At 40.3% G+C, this 23,692-nt stretch overlaps 1 protein-coding gene across 4 annotated transcripts in view; it reads left to right on the top strand.

Annotated features, from left to right (window-relative positions):
• zfhx3b (zinc finger homeobox 3b) overlaps nucleotides 1-23,692 on the top strand; it is a 164,400-nt gene that overhangs the window by 115,498 nt on the left and 25,210 nt on the right. The window lies entirely within an intron of this gene.

Genomic DNA, 23,692 nt, shown 5'->3' on the forward strand with positions numbered 1-23,692 from the left:
GCACCCTTCATGCTATTATCTTTATGGTATAGAAAAGCATGCTTCAGGCAATCAGCATGAAATTGTTAATTGCTCAGCCCACTTACGTGTCGCCCAGGGGACGGAGTCTGGGGGAGCTGCCTGAAGGACACGGATCGTGTGAGTGACTGGGTGCCCGCCAAAGCGCCTGTGTGCATATGCTTTTGTAGGCAAACTAGTCTGAATCCATTCTTTCCCTTTGCATCACTCGTTCCTCTGACCTTGATCTTCTCCTCGCAGTCACTGCTTCTGCTAATGTGCACATCTGAGCCGCTTTGGCTTCGACAGTGCCCTTGTCTAATGTCAGAATGTCTCTGGAAGCCTGGCAGCGTGTGAGTTCAACTAACCTTTGTGCTAGCCCTTATTCAAGTGTAAAATATGCTTTTCAGGAATGTTGTTTGTAGACTCTGATATGTGTAGTCTGAGTTAAAGGGAAGGCAGCATATTGGGAAGATGCCTCTGGGACAGTGTGCTCCGGGTCGGGCTGTCATGGCTGTGCGGAGAAATGTGCCAGTTGAGTCATTTAGAAGTGAATGAGCCGCTCGGGCAGATGAACTCCAGCAAAATGAGTCTCTCTTTTAATGGGACTCTAGGGGAGTTTGGATTCCCCATCTTCTCAGGACAACCTCATTTGATGTGCAACATTTGACCAGTGTTCCACATATACTTCAAGTGGCTTTGAGAAGAAAATGGAAGGAACTTACAAAACAATTACAAGAAATTGCAACATATAATATAATATAATATAATATAATAATGTATTTTACATTTGAATATTTTAATTATAATATTTTACAAAATACTTTGTAATTGTTTTGGATAAATGTACAGTGTGTTCATAAATATATAATTTTGGAGGGCTCTACAAGTGTTAAATGAAATTACTATTATGGACATATATTAATGATATTTTTCCCAGCTCAGAATAGTCGTTGGTGAACAGTTAAGCATTCTTAGAGTTTTATTAAGCAGTCAACGTTGTCCTGACTTTTAGAAACATGGCATTAACTGCCTAGGTGACTGGCTTATAACCTGGCTTTTCCATAACCCGTCTACTTCCGAGGTGTCATGCGCCAGCCAAGCAACTCCTATTGCAGTGCCAGCAAGGTTTTGACCTGAAAAAAAGGTCCTTTGCAGGTGATATAATGCACTGAGTTCTTGCCATCCAGATGATTTGTTATTAGGCAAATGAAGTGCTGCACACCTGTCATTAAATCCCTCCATTTTGTCGTGATGCATGTCTGCCTATCATGGGCTGTTTTTCCTTTGTCCTCTACCCTTGTTTTTCTGCAAGAACATTGTGTTTTAGTTCAACATGCTGCTGTAATATTTAACATCTGCATTCCCTGTAGAACCCTCGGTGATAGAGAGAAGATTTTAAGTGCTAATCAATGTGTCTTAAAAAGCAGCATTGATCTCAATTAGAAAAAGAAAGAGGGAAGTTTGGAAAGGAGCGGCTCTAGGACTGAATGTAGCACATGTTAAACAGCGGTGAGGATGATCTTTCTCAGATGTGCCTCTTGACATTGTAAAGGTTATAGGTAATCCTGCTGAACATTCCAACAAGTCTTGAAATAGTGGTTCGGATTTCCCATTTCTATTTCCGTTTTTAGTGCCGTCTGTCTGCCCAGATGTCGCTGTGTCTGCCTGTCTTTTCTAGAAGCACTACACTGGTGGCAGAAAATTAATAATCAGAATTTCAATGTAATTGCTGCATGTATTAAATAATCAATAATAAGATAATAAGATAATTATTAATAAGAATACAGCTTAAACCAGCAAAAAAAGAAGAAACTGCAAAAAAAAAAAATTGTTTTAGGTTTTTGGCACTGAATTTTAATTAGACTGACTTGTGGAATAACATTAGTCTGGGATGGCCAACTTGCTTTTTTTATTTACACACACATATATATACCTATATCCATCTGCGTGTGTCCTATCTCTCTCTACTTCTGCTTCCTGTCAAAACCAAGCCAGCCAGCACTTCCTCTTAAAATTTTGGAGGGCTCTACAAGTGTTAAATGAAATTACTATTATGGACATATATTAATGATATTTTTCCCAGCTCAGAATAGTCGTTGGTGAACAGTTAAGCATTCTTAGAGTTTTATTAAGCAGTCAACGTTGTCCTGACTTTTAGAAACATGGCATTAACTGCCTAGGTGACTGGCTTATAACCTGGCTTTTCCTAATAACAATTTTCAAAACGTCTACTTCCGAGGTGTCATGCGCCAGCCAAGCAACTCCTATTGCAGTGCCAGCAAGGTTTTGACCTGAAAAAAAGGTCCTTTGCAGGTGATATAATGCACTGAGTTCTTGCCATCCATATGATTTGTTATTAGGCAAATGAAGTGCTGCACACCTGTCATTAAATCCCTCCATTTTGTCGTGATGCATGTCTGCCTATCATGGGCTGTTTTTCCTTTGTCCTCTACCCTTGTTTTTCTGCAAGAACATTGTGTTTTAGTTCAACATGCTGCTGTAATATTTAACATCTGCATTCCCTGTAGAACCCTCGGTGATAGAGAGAAGATTTTAAGTGCTAATCAATGTGTCTTAAAAAGCAGCATTGATCTCAATTAGAAAAAGAAAGAGGGAAGTTTGGAAAGGAGCGGCTCTAGGACTGAATGTAGCACATGTTAAACAGCGGTGAGGATGATCTTTCTCAGATGTGCCTCTTGACATTGTAAAGGTTATAGGTAATCCTGCTGAACATTCCAACAAGTCTTGAAATAGTGGTTCGGATTTCCCATTTCTATTTCCGTTTTTAGTGCCGTCTGTCTGCCCAGATGTCGCTGTGTCTGCCTGTCTTTTCTAGAAGCACTACACTGGTGGCAGAAAATTAATAATCAGAATTTCAATGTAATTGCTGCATGTATTAAATAATCAATAATAAGATAATAAGATAATTATTAATAAGAATACAGCTTAAACCAGCAAAAAAAGAAGAAACTGCAAAAAAAAAAAGTTGTTTTAGGTTTTTGGCACTGAATTTTAATTAGACTGACTTGTGGAATAACATTAGTCTGGGATGGCCAACTTGCTTTTTTTATTTACACACACATATATATACCTATATCCATCTGCGTGTGTCCTATCTCTCTCTACTTCTGCTTCCTGTCAAAACCAAGCCAGCCAGCACTTCCTCTTAAGCAGAAATGAAGGAATCTCTTGGTTAATTCCTGGATGACATCAGGCTGTTGTCTGGCCAGTCGGAAGGAATGATGGGGATGAGAGGGAGCGAGTGCTGGGCCCAGGGAAGGAGGAATGGCAGCTGCTCGGCAGGAATTGATTGCATTAATTGATATGCCAATATGTAAGCTTGTTACATCCACCATTGCTTAGGATGATGGCTAACAAGTCCTGCTGATCAATGGAACCAATAAAGGCTTCATCCATTAATGAGCAATGTGGTAATTAATGTTAGCCCTAAACCAATTAGAGCAGCTACTGCATTTGCTGGTAAGAACCGAAAGAGGTCCTGTCCATTTAGACTGACTTGTGGAATAACATTAGTCTGGGATGGCCAACTTGCTTTTTTTATTTACACATATATATATATATACCTATATCCATCTGCGTGTGTCCTATCTCTCTCTACTTCTGCTTCCTGTCAAAACCAAGCCAGCCAGCACTTCCTCTTAAGCAGAAATGAAGGAATCTCTTGGTTAATTCCTGGATGACATCAGGCTGTTGTCTGGCCAGTCGGAAGGAATGATGGGGATGAGAGGGAGCGAGTGCTGGGCCCAGGGAAGGAGGAATGGCAGCTGCTCGGCAGGAATTGATTGCATTAATTGATATGCCAATATGTAAGCTTGTTACATCCACCATTGCTTAGGATGATGGCTAACAAGTCCTGCTGATCAATGGAACCAATAAAGGCTTCATCCATTAATGAGCAATGTGGTAATTAATGTTAGCCCTAAACCAATTAGAGCAGCTACTGCATTTGCTGGTAAGAACCGAAAGAGGTCCTGTCCATTTTATCTCTTTTCCTATTGCTCGCTGCCCTGTTCTCAGCCGACTCGCAGATCACCCTTATAAAAAGTTCTGTGGCGGTATCATTATGGAAGCAATGGTGTCAGATGGCTTACATTCTTACTTTAATGTAAACCATAGTACTGTATGACTACCATATTTATTAACAATGGCAGTCCAAGCAGTGTTTATCCACCCCAACCGCACCGGCAGGGAAAAACAAGTGCAAAAAATGTGCAACACCTGTCAAGATCTTAAAAGAAGATATTCATTTACTTTAGAGTTCTAATATATACTTTTAACATACTACTATGAATCTTTTAGGGCTAATTAAGGTACAAAGATGTCACTTTTTACACATTTTTCTTTTCTAAACAAAATAATATTATTCTTTTAATTATCTGATGTTAAATCAGTTCATTCAGCTGGCTCATGAGTCATTTGTTTGTGAAATATTTTCACTTTTTTGACATGCAACCAGTAAAAAAACCGCAATAGAAGTCTTATCCATTTATTGTATTTGTATTATTTTGCAGTTCACAAGCCAATTAATCACATCGCATTCAATTCAAACTGAAAACTTATATTTACGTTTTAATACTTTTTTTTTTTACCATATTTTTACCGTGTTACTGTAGATTCAGCAGCAGAGCAGGAAACACTTTTAGATCCACGGTGCCTAAAAAAATAACCACGACATCACCATCATGGTAGTGTCCAGACCATGTACATCTAAAAATATGACCATATAAATATGAAACATTAACTGTGGTAAAAGAAGAAATTTGATCATATCAAAATTGTGAAGATGCATACTCACTTCCACACAATTAGCAAGTTTAAAACAAGTCCTACGACTGCACGCATGATCAATGTCATGTGATGACACATAGCTGAAGTCTGAAATCAGCCCTAGTAAATGTTCACGTTGCAGCGTTCTGCTTTAAAAGGGACGTGTGTTTCTTACACACAGCTATCGGGTTACAGAGCTAAACGCGAATCTCGTTCCACTCCGATGACATCATCGCTCACCTGCTTATTGTGGAGGTATTTTGCCAGCAACCTCTCTTTCCCCCTCTCTTTTTTTTTTCTCACCGCAGCTGTGTAGACAGAGTGACAATCCCGAGCACTCAATCAAAGGGCCTCTGATAGACACCTGGTCTGTACAGGAAACGCAACACGCTTATAAATCAATACTATTGTTTTCACATTGAAGGGCAGGACCAGTCCTGCCTGGAATCCATTACCTCACTTATCAGGCTACACCATTTTAACAAAGGACATTTTTCCCTACCCTCCCCCCTGCCCTTCTTGACTGATGTAGCAAAAGTAAGTTTTTTCTTCTTCTACTTTTTCTTTTAATCCAAGAAAAGGTTATTACCACTGGAATAGATATTGTAGATAAGGTGGAACATTGTAAATCTCACAGAGAAAAAAGGGACAGGAAAGGAGACTGAATTTGGAAGGAGAGGACAGCTCACAGAAATGATGGTAATCTTGGTTTATTTGCCATTATGGTTCTGCCTCCCAAGGGCTTGTAATGAATTTATGCACTTTAAGTGAATGTGAGAGCTGGCACGGCGACGAGTTGTGTGTATGTCTCATTGTGTTTCATAAATTATGGAGGTCATCCTTAATTATGTATTTGTTTTTGCATGCGAGGGGTGTAAACCGTGTTATGTTTTGCATGTTTTGTGTAGTGTCAGGGGACAGGAAGTGGGGACTCTTGCCAGGCTGCAGGCAGATCACAAAGACACAGTATGAAACAGTACATTCACAAATACATCTGAAAGCATACGCAGGGAATTAGGATGTGTAAACATCCCAGAGGACAGTTTTATTGCTCAGAGGTTGCTCTTTCATGACTCGATACCAGATGGAGTGTTCTTAGTGTTCTTTCTTTTGAGTTTCAACTTTTTTTTCATATATATATATATATATATATATGTGTGTGTGTGTGTGTGTGTGTGTGTGTGAAATTTTGGATAGTACATATTTAAATTTCACTTTGACATATTGTTATAATGTGACCACATTTGTTGAGATCTCTTATGAAACTGTTTTCATCCAGAGATTCTAAGCAAACTTCCAAGTGGGCTGCAAGAAGACTTATTATTATAATAAAATAATCTAACTTTAATCAAAATAAATGCGACAAAAAGAAACGCATATAATTCAGTGGTTCTCAACCAGGGGATCGAGGCCCTCTAGACCCAAACAAAAAATATTGTTTTTATTAAAGAACACAATTTTGTAATAGAACATCATTTCTGGAATCACAAAATGAATGATGATGAATTAATTTACTATATTATATTATAATTATTTTAATTAACCAAATTGTTTAATTCAATATGTCAAAAAAGTTGGATTTTTTGGAGGAACTTGAATATTGTGTTGGACAGTGGGGGGCCTTCAAATCAAAAAGGTTGAGAACCACTGCTTTAAAGCAGACATGTGCAGTAAACTCAAGCAAACATCTCCATTTGCTCTGTATGTATTCTCATTAGTGTCTAGGAGAACTTATTTAGATATTAAAGAGATCTTATTTTCCTATGGGATTGACTGAAAAAAAGTAAAAAGGAGCATTCGAAAGGTAGCAGGAGAGATAGGAACAAGAGAGGCTGGTGCTCCATCCATCTCTTGGACTGAAACCTATACTCCTAATTGGTGCTTACATGGGGGCAGACCAAATAAACAGTAAGTAAGGTGTCTCCGTGGTGGAGGAATGTCAATTCTTGCAACTTGCTCAAGCCTGCACTCTGAATGGTTGTGTATTGACCCTAGCAGACCCCCGGAGGATACTCTAATTGAAAATTAATATTGAATCAATGCCGCAGGCCATTTGCATATTGATTATAAACATCCAGGAAGGCACCAAGTATGCGCAGGATCAATAGGGCCCTTCTGCAGCTGGGTGAGCACACTACATCACATGGCAGCTGCCTGCTCCGGAGGTTAATGACGGGCGCTTTTAGAGCCGCTCTTGTCAGGTGGAATCCAACCATTCAGCTTCCAAACCTAGAACAGGCTGCTACAGACAGATGGAGAGAAAAAAGGAGGTATGAGAGACGTGTCAGCCATTATTGAGGCCAAACATTTAATACCATTGCCAGAGTACTTTTTTCTGTAGATTTCAGTATGATTTAGTACCAGTCTTTGTTATTTCCTAATTCTGTGGAAGAGTGGAAGACATTTTTAAAGGTCCAAACTAAACTTGGTCAGCTGAAATGACCAGTATATATTCTTTTTTGACCACTTTTCAAAAACTTAAAACTTTCAAAGGAAAAGACTGTCTTTTGCTGCGTTTCCATTACCCTTCAAATTGCGCAGATTGAAATTGCGAATTGAAAATACTCCTAATGAAAAATCGTATAACGCAAAAAGTTTTTACACTCGCATGAGTTGGTTTTTCAGGCAATTCGAAAAATTAATATTTTGCTAAACTGCAATGGAAAGTTTTTTTCCCCCCGCATTAACAGGTCACATGGCATACGTAAAAAGTCATATGATCATTCCACAATGTACTATAACCTCCAAGAAACACTTCATATGTGGCTACTCTCAAGTATAAGGGGCTTTCCCTGCCATTAATGCTTAGATTCCATTACCCTTCAAATTGCGCAGATTGAAATTGCGAATTGAAAATACTCCTAATGAAAAATCGTATAACGCAAAAAGTTTTTACACTCGCATGAGTTGGTTTTTCAGGCAATTCGAAAAATTAATATTTCGCTAAACTGCAATGGAAAGTTTTTTTTTCCCAGCATTAACAGGTCACATGGCATACGTAAAAAGTCATATGATCATTCCACAATGTACTATAACCTCCAAGAAACACTTCATATGTGGCTACTCTCAAGTATAAGGGGCTTTCCCTGCCATTAATGCTTAGAATATTTACACTGCACACGTCTGCGTCGTGTTACGGCTCCGAAATGGCCATCGGAGCTGATCGCAGCCACTCTAGTCAACGCTTGTGTTACCAGTCGCGCCACGGCCCGTCCCAGAAGCTGCTCTCCGCGCTGCTTCTGTCAAGATACACGCATACGCCTCCTTCGATTAAATATATAACAGCTAGTGTAGCCAAAATCCCATCAAAATCCATTGCCATGACTTATCGCGAGAGGAAAAAATTACGTTTTAGTCGCATAACATCAGTTAATGGAAATAACGCCGTCATTTCACAATACTTTTTTATCGACATTTATAAAATATCGCCAAATTTTGTGCAAATCTGTAATGCAAACGCACCTTTTGTTGCTTTATTTGAAATATTACACTTGTTATGGCCCCAAAACCCAGCTGAACAGCACTGAGTGTTGTTTTAGGAGGAAGCATTGACCTTGTTTTCTGCCCTGCAGTTGAACCGTGAACCATCAGAAAGCAAATTACGAGTACATCTGTGATAGCTTGGTAACCTTGACTTCCTCTCCGTTTTGAGGAGTAGAGTTTGATATGAGACGGATCAAATGGGCCTCGTTTTAATTTTGGTAGAACATTCACAGCATTACGAGACAAAGGAAAACAGAATCCAGCACTTTAAGGTTCAGATTATAATTCAACACATGCATTCTTCTCCCCGACTCCCTGTAATGCTTTCCACATGTTGGACGGGGACAGAGCAGAAGAGGTTGAGAGGGGAGAGGGCAAATAAATGAGAAAGGGAGAGTGTGAGAGTTAGCTGTGAGGAGAAGAAAGAGAAAGTTTGGCTGGATATAGTTTCTTCTCTAAACCTCTCTAACACAACACACTGCCACAGGTGATGGCCCTGCTATCAATTCATTGCGCAGTTTAGCCGCTAAGACACTTATCACCATTACTGTTGCTCATACACAGAGTGTGTAACTCATGCCATTACTTTTGTAAATGATAATGATTTTTGCCTAGTGGAGTTTAAAATGAAAAAGATTTATATTAAAGGAGGGACCCGAGCCATAGCTAGAAACCAGAATACATACAGATGCTCAAGAGTGGGCTCTTTTGAATAGTCAGACCTTTTGACGAGACTTTATCTTTAGGACACTCACAATCTTTACCACCTGAGAGTGGCCAGAACTGAGATCAGACTGATCTCCCATTTTTATAAGCAAGATCTTGCTCTCATGGTGGTTATAAAGCTGTAGATGGTCCGCGCGAGCACCAACTCCCCCCGCTGAATGGCCTGGTCTGCTTGAGATGCCTGGAGCCGAGACTGGGGCCCTGGGAGCCAGGCTGCATCTGATTGCTCCATTACAAGCCCTTTCATTGACTTGGCTGCACTGAACTGATGAACTGCAGCAGTGGACAAGAGCACATAATTGGGAGAAATGAATTCTTATCACAGCTTTCTCATGAGGCTGCCAGTCCTGGCTGGAGCCATGCGAGGCTGTTTTTACTGGAGCTCAGACAGAGAGGGAAAAGAATAAAGCACAAAAAAGAGGATCTGGGATGAGGCTTCCACTTGCATCTGGTTCTGGATAAAGGAAAGCAGAATGAATGTGCAATTTGGGCTAAATTTTAAAGCGGAGGCAGCCTAAGTCGGCCCGCCATGAAACTCGCACTTAGGCAACTGTCCCGTTCTAATACCTCATTGCTCCTAGTGGTATTAGAAGCAGCGTTGTTTTGTTTCAATTAAAAAAGTGCAAGGGATTCTTCAGCGCTAAAAGCACTCTGTTTATTTTCCTCCCAGCATCCCCCGGGGGGAGAGGCCTGTATTAGTTAGTGGCTTCATCCAGCTCATCTTTTCAGTCCACTCATCAGGCATGGCCGCCCCAATGTTTACCTGTGGGATGAATAATTAATGTGAGCTACCTGCTCCCTCATTTCAATGAGACAGACCTCTGGCTAATTAGAGAGAGAAGTCTCCCGCTCCAAGCCTCCACAGCGGGGATGACATCAACAGCAACAATAAAAAACAGCAATAACAGGAGCTCTGTAAGTAAAAGCAGGAAGTTGCAGCGCTGGTCCGTGATTGCAGAATTTGGTGGAGGGATTGGTGGAAAACCTTGGAACCAATTTAGGTGCAATGGTGGTCTCAAAGGAGCAGAATAATAGTTAATCCCATGCTTGCCCAAGAGAGACCAGCGACAAGCAGGCTCTCTCTCTCTCTCTCTCTCTCTCTCTCTCTCTCTCTCTCTCTCTTTCTCTCTTGCTCTGCAAAGTCAGCACAAAAAAGACACAGACACACACACACACACACACACAGGCTAACCTTTCATTCCACAAAATGCTGCTGAGTTGATCCTGAGACCATTAGCCTTACCGTTTCCTCTGAAAGTTGGAAAGTAATACTAATTGCGTGGCCAAGCATTCCTCTCACATTGCATAAATTAATAAGAATATTTAGCTCTCTTGGCTGATGAGCCCATCAGCCACTGTTTTTTTATTGGTTCTCCTTATAGTCACGTAAACCCCACATACTTGAACTTTACATCACCAGCATCAGATTTTTTTATTTTATATATATATATTTGTGAATAATTCACAATTGGCCCTAAAAAAATTTTTACATTTTAATTTCTTTACTATTTTGTATTATTATTATTATTATTTATTTATTTTAATTTTTTTTATTTACCTTCCATTTTTGTTAGATATGGAAAAAAGTTTATCTTCAGTCCTGTTAAGGACAAAACTGAGGTTGATTACAAATAATGATTGTTTAAGAGAAAAAAATCATCTTCCTGCTGCTTGTGTCATCTAAAACAAATTATTAAATTCAAATACATAAATATGTCAATTTTCGTATTTGTAGAATTTGACAAAGCCATAAAGCAGACAAATTGTTCATATTTAGACATGTCATTTTCATGAATTATGCTTTCAGTTCAGTATTTGAATATAGAATTTTAGATATGCATACATACTGTACATATTCTAAATTCTAAAATAAGTTTAATAATATGAAAATGCACTTTATTATTATATAAATTATATAATAGTATTATATAAATCATAAATAATTATATAATGCATTTTATATAAATACAAATGATATTATATAAACATTCATATTAAATATCAATTATTAATAAATTATATTATATTTGTAGAAATTAATTTGGTTTGGCGGACACGTGAACAGCAGGTAGCTGTTGATTTTGAATATACTAAGTAAATAAAACACAGTTAAGTGGGTGTTTTTACTCCCTGTTATTTTAATGCAGCTAATGCATGTTCGAGCAAGGTTGGTGGGATCATTCATATCTCTAGTCTTTTCCTTCTCTTTCCCTGTGCCAAAGATAACACTGGTTAACACGAGGGACTGTAATCATTTCTGTTTAAATGCGCTCAAACTTTACACTGCACCGCGTGCAACTTGTCTGTTCAGACTGGCTCGTGACACGTGTCAGATGAAGCCGAAATCTCATGGCTAACTAAAATTTTGTTCTGAATGAAGCCGAGAAGTATGCATGTTCAGGAGTGAAGGCCTGCACTTTCAGCTGTGAGAGGAAGTGGCCTTGGAGAGCCGGAAGGCAAAACAGAGACACTCTGGGAGAATATTACAGCTGTGAATATCTGTAAAAGCACGGACGGTCTCACGACCCGGCTTAAAATGAAGTCCTGGGTGCTGTGTGGCTGTAGTTAAAAAGCATAAACGGTGTGCGAGAGAAAATCGAAAAGAAATTAAGTGTGCTCACTTGACATATGTGACCCATGCTAGTGGAGTTGAATACAACCAAACTGACCGTGGAACTGTTGTCTCTGCCCATCATTAGGGCTGAAGTAAAGATAGAAATAGCGAGGGGAGAGTGGAAAGGAAAGGAAATGATGGAAAATTTTGGCTTTGTTGGTGCCAAATCTTTTTCAAAAAGTGTGTTTGAGTCTTTTCTTTCCAGTGAGCCAGTCGCCATACAGCAAATTGGTAAACTGATTAGACTGAGATTAGAGGCTGCTGATAAGAGATTGGATGGATATACTCTCGAGATTAAATGGATAACTAGATCGACTGATAGCTGAGATGGTGCGTCGCCTCTCTTCCTCGACCTCCCCAGTTTCCATTGGTTTAAATGCGCTCAAACTTTACACTGCACCGCGTGCAACTTGTCTGTTCAGACTGGCTCGTGACACGTGTCAGATGAAGCCGAAATCTCATGGCTAACTAAAATTTTGTTCTGAATGAAGCCGAGAAGTATGCATGTTCAGGAGTGAAGGCCTGCACTTTCAGCTGTGAGAGGAAGTGGCCTTGGAGAGCCGGAAGGCAAAACAGAGACACTCTGGGAGAATATTACAGCTGTGAATATCTGTAAAAGCACGGACGGTCTCACGACCCGGCTTAAAATGAAGTCCTGGGTGCTGTGTGGCTGTAGTTAAAAAGCATAAACGGTGTGCGAGAGAAAATCGAAAAGAAATTAAGTGTGCTCACTTGACATATGTGACCCATGCTAGTGGAGCTGAATACAACCAAACTGACCGTGGAACTGTTGTCTCTGCCCATCATTAGGGCTGAAGTAAAGATAGAAATAGCGAGGGGAGAGTGGAAAGGAAAGGAAATGATGGAACATTTTGGCTTTGTTGGTGCCAAATGTTTTTCAAAAAGTGTGTTTGAGTCTTTTCTTTCCAGTGAGCCAGTCGCCATACAGCAAATTGGTAAACTGATTAGACTGAGATTAGAGGCTGCTGATAAGAGATTGGATGGATATACTCTCGAGATTAAATGGATAACTAGATCGACTGATAGCTGAGATGGTGCGTCGCCTCTCTTCCTCGACCTCCCCAGTTTCCATTGTAATTAAGGCTTTAAGGTGTGCACAGAATCAAATAAATAAATAATGCCCGAATTATGCGATAATGAATTAATACATTACAGGAGGAGAATAAATAAGCCCCTGCTAATTGCATAAGATGAGTCTTTTTTCATTAGCTTTTTGAGGGGAAATCTCATTATATGCATCACAAACTATAATCCTCCTTTAGAAATATGTAAATTTGCAATCACAGAAATAATAAATAAATAAACTGACAAGAGGAAGGAGAGATACTTTTGAGCAGCGTTATGTCATGTTCGCATTCCGCTTCCTTGGGCACCTCATTTGTCTCAATGGGACAAAAATTATCTTCGCCCACCAGTACATTTGATGAATTTTGACTGCTGTGTGTATTGAAATCAAAACAATCGTCTGGCTAACGAGCCTCCAGTGAATGGTCCCTTTAAGGACCCCAGGCTGACCTAAGATTTCCCATAAAGCTCGCTATTTTTAACATCCACATTGTTTCTGTTACAGAAAGAGTCCTAGATTCTCTTAAGCACTGTAAATTTTAATTTACACTTTTCACCACATCATTTCCTAGATGAAAATGTGCTCTGCAACCCTGTAATGAGAATGTAGTGCGACTTTAATTATGAAAAAATTAGCGTTTCCTTTCATTTGGCATGAGCTCTGAAGTACAACGTTTTAGTTGGGCTGTCAGAATGCATACATATACTAGGGCATATACTCATGCAAAGAACACACACGCAGATATTAATTGTCAGCCGGATAAACATATCTATAGTAATTACATCAGAAAATGGGATGGGGCCGATCATGTTGTGTATAATTACTGCAGAAAAACAATGCATGTCTATTAAGCGTCATTATGGAGCTTTCACGGATAGCAATCCAATTACCACTAGTTTGTTTCTCACTGTAAATAGGCACATTCGAGACAGTGCAGCCCCGCAGTGTCTGGGCGTCTCGCGGCACGGTGCAGAGGTTCACCGCTGATCTGAGATCTGCTGGGTTTGTTAAAGGTGCCCTATTAGATATGTGACCATCAGCTGATCTGAGATCAGAGGCCAGGCTGGTGGTTGCATCTGATGGCTGCTGAATTATTTATCCCGGCTGTAGGATGCTAGGCGCAGAGATCCAGACCCCAGAATGGCGACAACGGTCCTCGCTAGTGGCCATTAGATGCCGTCTTGTACTACAGAAGGAGATGCAGTGGAGGGCGAATAACGGGGGTTTGGGATGACCCCCCTGCTCAATTATTTCACGCTGGGTCGACCCGAATGCCTCTTTGTCACTAAAGAGAGTGAGCAAGGCGAGATTCTCCAGATCAACGTGCAGAACTTTTTAATTAAGAAAGAGAAAAGGCTTTATTTGTAAGGAAAAAAAGAAAGATAGAAACTACCAGACATTTTCCTATTAAGGAGAAATGTCAAGCGCAGTGGTGAAGCGATAGTCTGCACGCTTTCCTTTGTTGTCCCTCCTGACATTGCGGGCTAATTTTTCATGGTTATTTGAACTGGAAAATGAAAGAGAGGTTTGCGATTATTTCCTATAAATGACAACACGATCGCATTACGCTTCAGTACAAACACAGAGAGGATATTGCCTTTTCATATTTCATGTGAACGTAATGGATGGGTTATGCAAAGAGGCCCAGAAAGAAAGACAAATGGAGGAAAGGAGCAGCAAGTGTTTGATTTGTATTAGAAAATGGCCTGAAAGTGGGACGGATGAACCGTATTTCCTTTTTTTTCAATAACTGGTGGCGGTACTGAGCTTGTTTTAAGTGCCTGCACGACGTAGCGATTGGATTTCTGTAGCGGATTGCTATTAGCTGCCACCGGGGGTGGAACTGCAGCGATCCGGTGTGTGTGTGCAGGGGGAAGCTTTTCTGTGTGTCCACACTGCTGCCTCTGCCTGCATGTGTTCTGAATGGAATGCTGGTGTACTGTTTATCGCATGCTGCACAGTAGTCTGCCTACTATTTTTCAAAAATAGTATGTGGGAAAAGTAGAATGTTGCAGTGTTATCACATGACCTTTTTTTATTAATTTCTGTGTAAAAATCTGGTTATCTGAAATACTTAGTTAAGAAGGACTAAGGCGGAAATTACTTCCAGTCGATTGGTCTAACTGGAAAGGAATGGTTTAATATAAGGAGACAGTACTGTATTCTGCTCAGTTTGAACTCTTTCATATTTTGGCAGATAATGACCATGGTATTTGATGGTCAAAATATTAGCATACCTGCACCTACATCTCTGCATCTGCCTGGCTGTGTTCCGTATACTGCACAGTACTGCTTACTATTTTTCAAAAATAGTATTTAAAATGGTATAATGCTACATTACTGTGCATTCATACTATTTTAATTTGTTTCTGTGTAAAAATGAGTGTACAAAAAAACAACAACAACAACTTGCCCATCTGATTAAGTAATTAGTCAAGAATGAGTGAAAAAATGAATGGTCAAGTATAGTAGGGATATAGTATTCTGTTGAGTATGAATTGTTGCATATTTTATGAAATAACAACCATAGTATTCCATGACTAAAAACTTAGCATACCATCCACCATACACATAATGCATACTGCAGAAAGAGTCAAAGTAACATGCTAGTATGTTATTCCAAACACAACCCGACTTTGCTTATGAACGCTACACACAGGAAACTCTTTTCCCTGAAATAAGAATGCTCAGCAACTCACTGCACTTCAGAACGTGCGTATGCATGCGTACTAAGTGATTCACCATCGTGGTTCGCGAAGGCAAAAAAACAGTATTGAAATCACACCTCTCACAGCTGCGAGGGTGCAGTGGATTCCCAGGGCTCAAACACATCAATATGAACCCTGCACTTATATTTCTTAAATAAAATTTATAAAGTCATCTGGTATTCATAAACCTTAAAAATTCTGTTTTATCTCCTGGTCCACTGACATAAACAAGCGGGTGGTGCTACATGGGGTCTTCAGTTGCAGGACACACGTTTCCTACAGAACGCCTGGATGCCTACGGAGCCCACCTATGGCGGGATGCCGCCCTGTTCGAGTTTGTGTTTTCTTAATGTCTGTTTTTTTTAAAGAACACAGACTCGTGTTGCATTATCCGCATAGGAGCCGTGAGCAGCAACATGCGTACGCTGTAACGACCGCGCGCCAAGGTGGGCGCTACATACATACGTGCGTACGTTCAGACTGCATTGATTTTCTGAGCTAATACCTCTACAGAGTGATCCACAGGCAGATGGATGCACTACAAAGATATGCAAATGCTACGCTCAATATATCGACAGGCGGAGATCTTTCTCAGACGTCCCACTGTACCAGGCAGAGCAGTCTAAAGAGAGACGTAAACAGATAAGTAGCTGTTAATGGACTGGCTCTGGCTTACACAAACATCGGACAAACCTTCCTGGACCTCCTGGTCAAACTTTTCCTGGTAGGAAGCCGAGCATGTTGGTTGATGCGTAGCATCCACCTTAATAGGGAGCATTTGCATGGAATATGAAAAGCAACCAGTGTATTGTGTTTTCACAATAGGGAAATTTGATATAATGACATCTGAAAAACTGCTGTTTATTCACCATTTGTAAATTAGCAGCGTGTTCACATATGACCGATCAAGTCGAATATCACATTTAATGCCGCTCCAAATGGTGCATCTGTGTGTTTCACTGTGTGCAAACACTCCACCTGGTAATTAAATGGAGTTTGTGGCCAGTGCCGTGCATGAAGAGAGATGAGCTATGAACAGAAGAGCTGTGACAGTTTCAGGTTATATGATTTTTATGTCCCTTTTTACCAAATGAAAAATCAATACATTTTTTTTTCTGGGTTATACATATTCAGAGCGCCGTCGAGCCCCTGCTCTTAATGGGAGGGGGGCATCTGCTTGGCTGTCACAACTGTACTGTCACATTTTCCGAGCCACTGGTGAATATATCAGACTGTATGTGATTGCCCTTCTTGACTTTTTTTTTGTTCTTTCTCCTTTTCCTTGTCTCAATATAACAGAAAGCAGTGTAGTATGAGATAAAGATGAAGAAGGAAAATGTAGGTTATGTTAGAATGAGAGCAGTAGGCCAGTAGTGTGCGCTGTGGCCGTTTAGGGACGCTCTGCCAGCCCGTCCTCTCCGTTGTGCAGGAAAATGTCTCCAGGCACAAGAGAGCAACTTCCACGCGGCCCTTTCAACCTCACAGAGTGCAGGGCAGAAAAAATCCCAGTGCACTACTCTGCTATTAATGTGTTTTGTGTTTGAGAGACCACTGTCAAACACTGCCTAATAGCTGCTGCATGTGTTTGTGTGCACGAATGTCACCACAAGAATAGTAAAACCTGAAATAACGTTTTTGTTTTTTTTTTGTAAAAATTTAATTTTTGTAAATTAATGATTTTTTTGAAAAATAATTTAATGTTTTGATTGTATTTTATCATTCTAAATATTTATAATTGATTCAAATTAGATATATATTTTTTTTCGTCTTTAAAAATCAGGGTTCTAATGGTCATGAAAAACCTGGAAATAAATTTGGAATTTTACAATTAATAAAAATCTCAAAAGTCATAAAAATTTCTATAGTTAATATGGTAACACATTACAATAAGGTCCGATTAGTTAATGCATTTGTTAACAGTACATTTGTTACGGTAATTATTATTTATCTTTGTTAACATTAGTTAATACAAATGTTCATTGTTAGGCCATTGTTAGCTCAGGTCCATTAAATACTGTAATATTAACATATACAACTTTTTATTTTAATAATGTATTATTAAATGTTGAAATTTAACATTAAATAAGATTAATACATGCTTTAGAAGTTTTTGTCATTGTTAGTTACCTAATATAGTTAACTATTGTTAATGAATGGAACCTGTGTTACCATTCTATTCTATTCTATTATTCATTATTATTATAAAGCAATGGGTAGGTTTGATTATAAATGAAATGTTCTTTTAAGTTAGTTATTTTCAATGAATTGGTCAAACCTGCACAACAAAATTGTCTGAATGATTAGCGATTCAGTCTGAATCAAAATGGTTTTTAAAAGTTATTTTCCATTAATAAACATGACTGGACAGGTCATGGAAATGTATTGGGCAAAAAAAAAAAAGAAACCTACAAACATTTGCATTGGATTGACTCAATGACCAAAGGCGTTCAACATGACACTTGTACATAGCAATAAAAAAATAGCTTGGACAAAATGCAGACGCGTGTCTTGTGCGAACAGCCCCTAACACAGTAAACCTGCCTTCTGTTTATTTACACATTTCAGTGTAATTTTGTGCGAGCGGTGTGATGTGTATCACTTTCAAGTCACCTCCTCATGATGACAGGCGCAGATCAGAAGCTATTGGAAATGTCATGCTTGTGATGTGATGTCACATCAGGTATTGAAACGAAATGATGTCTGTTTAGAAGAGGAGGATTTGACAGTGCCGGCGTAAATTCGATTTCCGCTGATTAGCCGTCTCCTTCCGCCGCAGACCGCATCAGTAGGTGAGCCGTCCACTGAAATGGCCAGCGATTTTGAAAGGCTTGGGGGGATCAAATTAAGTGTTGCGCAGAGGGCGTGTGGGGTCGACTCGCAGGGTGTATGGAGAGCATAGAGAAAGACGGGGGAGGGGTGACGTGAAGCTCTTGTTCTAAAGCAGTGTGAGCTTTCCCTTCTGTTTGTGATCAACTTGCTGTTTTAAGTTTGCTAGCTGTTAGCTAGCCCACCCTCCTCCTCCTCCTGCGCCTCCCCCCTCTGGCGCACAGCCCCATGGAGACACAAAGTATTCATTCACATTTAGATTTGGGGGTCACGACAGGGCCAGTGCTGAGCGAACGCCATGGCTTCTGGAAGACAGGTCAGGAATCTAGCACATAACTCAACCTCGCTCCGATACAGAGCCACGGCCCTTTAAACCAAAGAGGTACTTAGCTTTCCTTTTTTCATGCTGGAGGTGAGTGTGTGTTTGTTTGAGAGTGTGAGAGTGATATAGACTGGTGTGCATGAGAGGGAGGGTGTTGCTGTTGTTTGGGAGTGTGGTCACCATGCGCACTATGTCGGTCTCGCTGACGTTTGCCTGACTCACGCTCTGTGTTTATGGTGACGGAGGGGTTTACCCAGCGTGCATTGTTTTGAGTGGGTGAACTTTTTTGCTTCAAAAGCAGTTTTGGAGAATATCTTAAATATTTTGTTAGGAGATTGTTTTATGATTATATGGTTGCATAGAGTAATGAAGTGGTTGCGACTGGAATATATTTTGTTAGTGTTTACTTTAGAGTTTATTCTTGATTCTGATTGGTTGACAGACATTCCATGGCGTTGATTAGTTTTCTAAAACTTAATGACATTAAATAGTTTTTAGTCTTGACCGCATTACAGTTTAACACGTCCTTTCTGAACTAAACTCTTAAAAATAAAGAATCGTTATTGGCATTTATGGTTCCATGAAGAACTTTTAACATCCACGGACCCTTTCTATGGGACAAATGTTCCCTTATAGTGGAAAAAGATTGTTCAGATTATTAAATGTTCTTCACACTAAGAGAAAAAAAGAATTGAAGGGTTCTTTGGGGAACCAAAGGTGGTTCTTTTATGGCATTGCTTTTTTGGAATCATTATTTTTCAGAGTGTAATAAAGGCGTATTAAGAGGTTTTAAACATAATTCTTCAGAAATTCTCAGTTCAAGAGCATTTCAGGATAAAAATCTGAACACCTATGTAGACATACATGTGGTAACTGTGGTTAAAGCAGATTTGATTCTGGACCGCTACGTTGATGTGCTTTTAATTTTTTAAAATTCAGCGGTCAATCATCAATTATTTCTCACACATTATAGTGCATTTGATGGACCATGGCAGGAGGGTTTTCGCCCATCCAGTGATGGTGTCTACAGATTACGGCTGGTCTGGGATGGAGGCAGTGTTTTGGTTTAGAGGGGGGTCCTGTTTGGGGTGGGAGGGGCGCGGACGGAGCCGGAGAAATGCTGATATGAGGAGTGGACAAAGCGTGAAAGCCCTCAGCATGGAGCCTATGTCCCATTGTCCTGCCGAACCCTTCTGTCACTTTCATTTTACACCGCACGCTCCGAAGTCAGGACAGCTTTGATATAGGGAACGGGTCCGAGAGCGGATGGCGGGGGGCCAGAGGGGGATCGCGTAGAGAGAAAAGAAGAAAAAAAAACACCGGACAAGCAAGGGAGAGAGAGATAGAGTCCGTGAGGTGTGAAATAAGATTGCTTTTTTTATCCAACAGTGCAGCGTTAAAGACAAGGAAGCTGTCTGTTGTGGGGCAAAAACAGGGGGAGAAAGAGGTAGATGGGGGGGGAGGGAATGTGGCCCCACAGATTTACAGTGATGTGTGCTTTGACACCTGGTTAAAATGATAACCAGTGCTTCGGTAATCCTAATGAGAGTAATGAGAAAGAGCAGCCGCTCACAGAGAGACCGACTCACACCGCGCCACTGTACTCTGGCTGGAAGAAGGGTGAGGCGAGGCAGGCCAAAGACTCGCCTCATGAGTCAACGCTAAACCTACAGAGGACCCCAAGAGCTTCTAAGGTATGGTTCCTCAACGTGAATGTGTTTTTGAGAGCACCAGGCTGATTTCTGTTGAGTTAGATGCTGGGTTTGTGGTATGAACGTGTACGCCGGCCTTTCGGTCTGGGTAGGAGAGGCTGAATGGGGCAGTGGTTACCATGTATTATTTATTTGGCGGTTTGTGCCTGTCAGTATGATTAGTATGTGTGTAATCACCATTCTTCTGGGGAAACGGGGGAAGGCAGCTCGGCCTCATCTGAAGGTAATCGCGCTGTCTTCTGAGTCTCATCGCTTGACGCGGACTTCCTGTCTAGCATCTGCTTTTGTCATCTTCACATATTTCTCTTTTCGTGTTCTGTATATATTTGTCTGTGCCTTTCTAACCTCTCTGCTTTCATCTGCTCTGTGTGTGTGTGTATGTCTTGCCAATTTCTCTTCCTTGCTTGTATAGGGTGACACCTATAGGTCAGTCTGAGATACTGCACCCTGTGCGTGCCGGAACGTTTCATCTGCAGTTCTCTTACACATTATCATGTGGCCTCCTTACCAAATTTTCTGTATCCACGTCTGGCTTTGTTGAAATGTTGTGGGATTGTGTTTCCTCCGAGAACAGACGTGCTTTGTAATTTCAGGCGCTGCGGTGGGTTTATTCGGTTGGCGTGATTAGATTAAGGCAAAAGTTTAATATCACTGTACGAGGGCGGGTTAATGAGGACGATTAATTAGAAAGCCTAACCTTCAGGGTATTGTCCTTTACATTTTTAGGATTTGGGTTAGCAAATGGCCTCTCGCCATAGCTGCGAGTGCTTCCTCTTAATCTATTTCCAGGCCAGATCTATGACTACATTTGGGTGGGTCCTTTCATTTGCAGCCTACTCTAAGGCCACTTGTGACCTTTCATTAATTATGGCTGGCCCGGGTTTAATCATTGTGTACTGCAGTGGTGGCAGAGATGAGGAATAGGCACATTCATTTGCCTCTTAGACACATGGCCATGGGTGGAATTAAATGTCTACCTATCTGCGTACTACTGGGGGGGAGGGTGGTCGGCGTACAGTCGAGGAGCGAGATGTTGATGAGAAAGGGGTGAGAGATGATTTTAGGGTGGCAGCTGTTGCGTGAAGCGACTCTCCATTAAGAGAAGGAAGCGTGCTAGAGCAGGAATTAGACACACTTTCGGCTCTTCCAGAGGTGTAAAATCTACCTGGGGATTATTTTGCAATCTGGCTGCTTCTGACTCTACATCATATAGTAATTCCCAGCCTGGTGAAGGTGGATTTATCTAGACTGCAGTGCATGTTGCTTTCTTTTTTTTTTTTGACTTTCCAGCCTATTTCTCAGCCCAATGTTGGGTTATGGAGAACGGAAATTGCTCGTTGCCTGGGGAACATAACAGAAACAGGCACGTATGTGAAATTGAAAATGAAATTTTGAAATATAAAAAATGAAATTTTGTATATGTATATATAGCCGGTTATTCCATTTATGCACTGTCATTTAAACACAGAATCAGTGTGGGCTCTGGATAATATGGCCTAACTGCATAATCCATACTGCGATCAAGCACTAGGTGCTTCATCTACACCGAACACAGGTGCAAATGCAAAAAGCACATAAAAAAAAAAATGATGATGAAATTAACAACAGTTCTGTTTATCTACCTCCTCTTTCAAATCTGCACTCCTTTTATTATTTAATAATTTGCCTGTTTCTGCATTTGTTCATCTGACGTGTTATTGCCGTTATGCTGAAAAACAACTCTTGTGAATTAGCACATGTAGTTTATAACCCTGCAGTGTACGGACGACTCTGTATACTAGTGTTTTCTTGTGTAATTACTTTCTCCCCGAATGCCACAGCGGAAACCACAGAGAACGATTGTAGGCTTTGGCAAACGGTCTGCCCCAGTCGTGTTTCCTCTCGGTGCATCAATAATTAAAACAGTGCAACAAAATGCAGAATTACACATAGCAATCCACACAAGACCATCAGATGTAAATGGCTTTAACTGCTCTAGATACACACACACACACACACACACACACACACTCACACACAAATGGTTTCTTGTAGCACATTAAGTCAAGGAGATGGAAATGTTTAGAGATGTTGATGTATTACTCGCAGTGAGAGAGTTATGGCGGAGGCGTTTATTAAATACGCCGCTCCATGTTCATACAGAGACCAAAAAAGCGTTTTTGAAGAATGATGGATTGAGGTTGTGCTTTAACAGTTCTAGAAACCGAACACTGATGAGAATAAACTTTAATGGATCGTGGGGCGGCTTTTGGAAGCGGCTGGTCCAGATTCAAGTCGCGTCCCAGGCGAGCTTCTAAAGTGGCTGGAACGTTATTGGACAATAAAAGCTGTTTTAAGTTAAAGGTTCGGATATTGCCGTGGAATAGCGATCTTTGAGCGTGGAGATGAATATTTGAACAGGATATTTCAGTGGCCGTTGTTGTCCTGTCGATATGTCAATAACCCACCTGATAGAGTGTAGAGTGCAGGGGGAGGCATTTTCAAAAGAACATTTAAGTACATTTGCTGAGAATTAGCTGACTTGTGTAATAACTGATAAGGCTTATTGACTGCCACGGACTTTACTGTTGCAAAATCAATGTTTGTGTGTGCTAGCCACGGTACTTTTAAACAAGCTCGGCCCGGGAAAAGGGGTGCTCGGGGGGCACAAGGTGGGGATAAAAAGGATTGATGCCCATTTTATTATCTGTTTTTTAGCTTCTTCTCTCTGTTACTTACACATGGCATTATTGGAGATCCATTGTTGGGGGTTCGCTGCCTTTAAATGGCCTAATATATTGAGCAGGGGGCTTTTAAGATGGTTACAGGGGATTTCTGCATTTGACTTGGCAAAATAAAATTAATTGCAGGCTGAGTTTTAAATATTTATGTTTTTTTTTTTTTTGCTTTGCATTACATTGGGTTTTAAAAATGAACTTAGCTAGATATTGGTGAGCAGCCCAGCAGCAAACTGCAGCAAGGGACTGTAATTATGAACGCTGGGAGAGGTACTAGAGAGAGCGACGTGCAGAAACTCTCCTCTCTCTTGAAACTCGCACAATTATTTTTCCTGTCTGCATGCTCAGAGCCGCTGTGGAAAATGTGTGTATGTCTCTACCACATGTGTGCGGTTTGCTGCAATTTTATGTTCACATTAAACAGAGGAAGCCATAAAGATATTTGTGTCATGGTCCTGCATAAATGAAGAATTATAACTGTGGAGTCGAGGCTTGTTTTAAAAGAAATCTCTATAAAATGATGCCATCAAAAATATAAGACATTATTAAAATAATCATGTGCTTAAAAGGATAAAAAGTGTAATTTGCAAATGCATTTTGTAGGTACAAATATATTACAGAAAAATGCAAGTGTGCGTATATATATATATATATATATATATATATATATATATATATATATATATATATATATATATATATATATATA

The sequence above is a fragment of the Sinocyclocheilus grahami genome, unplaced genomic scaffold (assembly GCF_001515645.1).
Source record: "Sinocyclocheilus grahami isolate Dianchi unplaced genomic scaffold, SAMN03320097.WGS_v1.1 scaffold462.1, whole genome shotgun sequence".
In the NCBI taxonomy this organism is placed as follows: Eukaryota; Metazoa; Chordata; class Actinopteri; order Cypriniformes; family Cyprinidae; genus Sinocyclocheilus; species Sinocyclocheilus grahami.